The sequence below is a fragment of the Cyprinodon variegatus genome, unplaced genomic scaffold, assembly GCF_000732505.1.
Source record: "Cyprinodon variegatus isolate N-32 unplaced genomic scaffold, C_variegatus-1.0 Scaffold401, whole genome shotgun sequence".
Taxonomy (NCBI): domain Eukaryota; kingdom Metazoa; phylum Chordata; class Actinopteri; order Cyprinodontiformes; family Cyprinodontidae; genus Cyprinodon; species Cyprinodon variegatus.
This window is the reverse complement of record NW_015150854.1, coordinates 89805-93729: the sequence shown is the minus strand read 5'-3', so window position 1 is coordinate 93729 and position 3925 is coordinate 89805. Positions and strand designations below refer to the sequence as shown.

The 3925-nt window shown below is 38.3% G+C and overlaps 1 protein-coding gene across 2 annotated transcripts in view; it reads right to left on the bottom strand.

Annotated features, from left to right (window-relative positions):
• gpr18 (G protein-coupled receptor 18) overlaps positions 1-1510 on the bottom strand; it is a 6338-nt gene extending 4828 nt beyond the window's left edge. Inside the window, exons 1-2 of one of the 2 annotated variants that reach the window (XM_015387678.1) lie at positions 1405-1510; positions 777-808 (exon numbers count right to left, since the gene is read on the bottom strand). The gene's annotated coding sequence lies outside the window, so the exon portion shown is untranslated. The remainder of the gene's footprint in view (positions 1-776; positions 809-1404) is intronic. The other variant, XM_015387679.1, reaches the window with a different exon arrangement.
• Positions 1511-3925: the final 2415 nt, after the last annotated feature.

The window sequence follows — 3925 nt, the reverse complement described above, 5'->3', positions numbered from 1 at the left end:
GTTAGTTAGTTAGTTAGTTAGTTAGTTAGTTGGTTAGTTAGTTAGTTAGTTAGTCAGTTTGTTTGTTTTTCTGAAAAGGAACTAGTAGAGCTGCATTTCAAAGGTAGGGCAAGGAGAGTCAGTGGAAACAGTTTATAACCAATCAAATAAGTACAAATGTGTAACAAAAATATATATATTTTTTAATGAAAACCTTTTACAGCAGCAAATTGTTGAAATTTTAGCAATATAAACATCTCTTCTGGGGCATACTAAAAAGCATCAATATAGTCCCAACACAGCTGCAATCTTGACTGTTTGTTTCCGAAAAGCGCTGTTCATTATTGGCCCCATGCTGTGATTGGTCAGGTCTGTTTTAAACAAGAGTATTGAGCTTTATGCCCTGTGCAACTCAGTTTGGCCGGCCAGTATATTAGACTTAGACAGATTTAATTTTGTCACTTTTTACACTCAAGTGTAAACAAAAAGACATTTTGTTAAGTACAGCTCTCTAGACTATTTCATTTTTTTAAATTGCAACCTTAATAAATTTAAGATTAGATAAGATTAGACAATAACGCTCAAGATTTCTCAAAATTTTTACAGAGAATCAGAGGAGGGAGGACAAAATTCTAATCTGCAAACCTTCATGACTTAGAGATCATTAAAAAAGACCAATAAATACACAGAAAAAGCATATAAAGAGCTGTCAGCAGTTACAAGAAGAATTCAAAAACATTTCCACAATATATAGTAATGGAAACAATTAAGACAATTGATCGAATAAAACAACTTACATGTTGATAACAGTTATCCAAACTGACTATATCTGTAAGAGAAAATGTAAATACTTTAAAATAAACCACTTCCTCTCCTTTTAATTTGGTTTGTGACATGCAAGAGTTAAAAATAATAGACATATTAGGGAAAGAAGGAGTGACTGAAATAGAAAGTTACCACCTCTAAATATGGAAATGGCTCTATTTTACGGGTAACAGAACATGACAGTCAGTAAGTAGAATATTTATTTTCATATGCAATGAGACTACCGTAATCGGAACTGAAACTAACTACATAAGAAAAGCAGTTTGAAAAGAAATAAACTAAAACACAAACAGAAGGTAGGCATATACACAAATAAATTTTAGTTATTAGTAATATTGTGTTTGGAAAGTTCAACAAGAAACTCACTTTTTCCCCCTTTATGGTTTTTGTACTCATTTGAATTGCACTTATAACTAAATAAAAGGTAATTAAATCCCAAAAGAATTAAAGAGGAAAGCTTAAAAACACGTGTATTTTAAATCAGTAGTAGAAGACATGTTAAGGATGTGGTATAAACAATGTCTCACCCCCGTAACAACTAAACCTGAACAAAATCAGTAAAAATAAGGGAATCTGAGTGACAATAGGGTAAAAACTTACCGTGTTAATCAAACAAACATCCTGATCCGCTCACATCAACAGGTTTGTGAAGTGAAAGTAACTTCTGTGTAGAAATGTCTTAACTTACAGTCAAAATAGGGAAGTGAATAAGTTTGTCAAATCTGATAGCTGGGGGTGGCGAGTCTGCAAGCTGTGAAAAGCCCCTCATCACTTCCTGTTTGCTGTATAGTTTCTGTACTTTTATGTTTCTTTTTACAGTATGAGCGTGGTCGGAACAGAAAAAAAAAAAAAAACAACACAGAGAGGCTGCAGCTTTTCCACAGCACGCAATTACACCCCCTTAAAGAAAATGATGTGCCATTAGAAGTGGGAGTGTGTTTGGCAGGCAGAGAGATGGCAGATTTAGGGCGAGTTATTGATTGGAAAAGTGGGGTCTGTCACAGCACATTAGTTCTCAGGGGAGTAATCCACAGCAGGTTGCTGCGAGAAGCATCTGCTGCCGGAGAGAAGTAATTAAAAACAGGATGTTGAGGCAGTTGCCATATAAACAGGAAATAAGACGGTGGTAATAGACACTTCACGCTGATGCTGTGAGATGGTTTTACATCGCGTTGACTTAATGGATGCAGCACGCATACTTCAGGTGAAACACTCAAGGTCAGCCTGCGCCCGGTTTGAATGCAGATTAATGTGTCTGATTAATTTGTGTTGGAACCACTAACAGCCATAAATTAGGACGTTTGGCCCCAAGAACACTGAGCAATAAAATAACTTCTTCTATCTTCTCTTACTTTCAGTTCCCCTGATAGATCACTTGAAATAAAGCCATGTTTTCAATGGTCATTTTCTATAGGAAGTGCTACATAAAGCTCCCGGATCTGACCTTGACGTGATGCTGCATCAGGGGTCAGATAATGTCCAACTGAGATCTCAAAACAAAACTTCATCACTGAATTTAAGGGGCATCGTTTGTATCATTCAGTCTAATTCTTATTCCCGGGAAATAATTATTTGTCGGCTCGTCCTCTTGATGCATCTCAAAAATCTCGGAGCAGATGGTGCATGGCGTTCATTGCAATATGTTGTTATGACAACAGTCTGTGTGATGTTTTCCACTCTTTGATACTTGTCATGTCGCCTCACTAAGTCTTCTACTCCTCACAAAATGCACCTGTAAATTACTTTTATATTATCTAAAGTGCGTGTATGTGTGTGTTTGTAGATGCAGTTGTTCTTTCACTCAATGAATGATGTTTTTAGACAGTGAATACTGAAAAAGACAGACCTCTCTTAGACACAGGTGTTCACAAAAAGCTCATTTTTCTTTGTTCATCATCACCTCTTTAACCTGTTGGACACTGTCCTCTAGAGGCTGATATGAATTATTACACTAAAGAAGCTATCAATACCACATGCCATTTTTTTCCAGTTCTACAATATTTTAGTATTTGCTTTATAATTTAAACATGTTCCAGGTTGATCTTATGTGTAGTGTGTAAAAATGTGTCAAAAGTCGCTAAATATAGTTCAACAATTACTTTAGTGAAAAGAGTTAATGTTTGAAATTGGAGGACATTTTTCAACATGGAAAATATTGCATGTTGGGAGATATTTGTTTCAACACATGTGTAGTTGGAGGGGAATCTCTAACCATTCTACTATCAACAATCAGTGGTGCTCAATTCTGGTTCTCAAGCACTACTGTTTTGCTTGTCGTAGGTGTCCTCATGCTGCCACACTATGACTTATATGAAGGAATGGCAGCAATACCCCAGATGCCATGTGCCCCATGTGTAATGTCTGTGTATTTGTCTTCTTGAAAGGGCTGTACTGGAAGTTATTTTTTAGGACTATATAGTATTGTTGAACTGAATGGGACTGACTTATTAACATGTTTCTTTTGAATTTGATGGGTGCTGAGGAGGTCATGCAATTACTGAATAGGGTTTGGTGCAACAGAGAAACACCTATAACATGCAGGGGAGGGGCATTTTAAGACCAGTATGGATAACCAGTGATTGTCATGAAACAAGGACAGATGGACCCAGTATTCAAGGAGAGACAGTCAGTAGGAAAGTTCAAAAAGGTTTATTAAATTAACAAAAACCGAAGTGGAGCTGTGGGTCACGGACACTGCAGGATGGGGAGCGGGGAACTGCCCAATCACAGAACTCTGAAGGAGAAACACAGGTAAGTGACCACGATCATCTGACATAGGATGATTATCTGAGTTGGCCACTTACCTGGTTTAACAGTCCAGTCCTAGTAGAATGTCCCCAAGTGCTGCAGTCCCAGAGGACATGCTGGAAGCTGATCCTGGTCAGGGATCCAGAACAGACAGGAACAGACAGGGACAGGATCCAGATCAGGCAGGGACAGAAACAGGAGGCAGGATCCAGACTTCCAGGCATCCACAGGCTCCCAGGAGGGTTCAGAGTCTGACAGGGTCCGAAAGCGTGACCAGGTGGTCACGCACAGGAGCAAACAGGATCAGGTGCAGATGAGCAGACTCAATGGAAGAGGGTAGCCGAGACAGGACATGGAACCAGAACTTGATGCA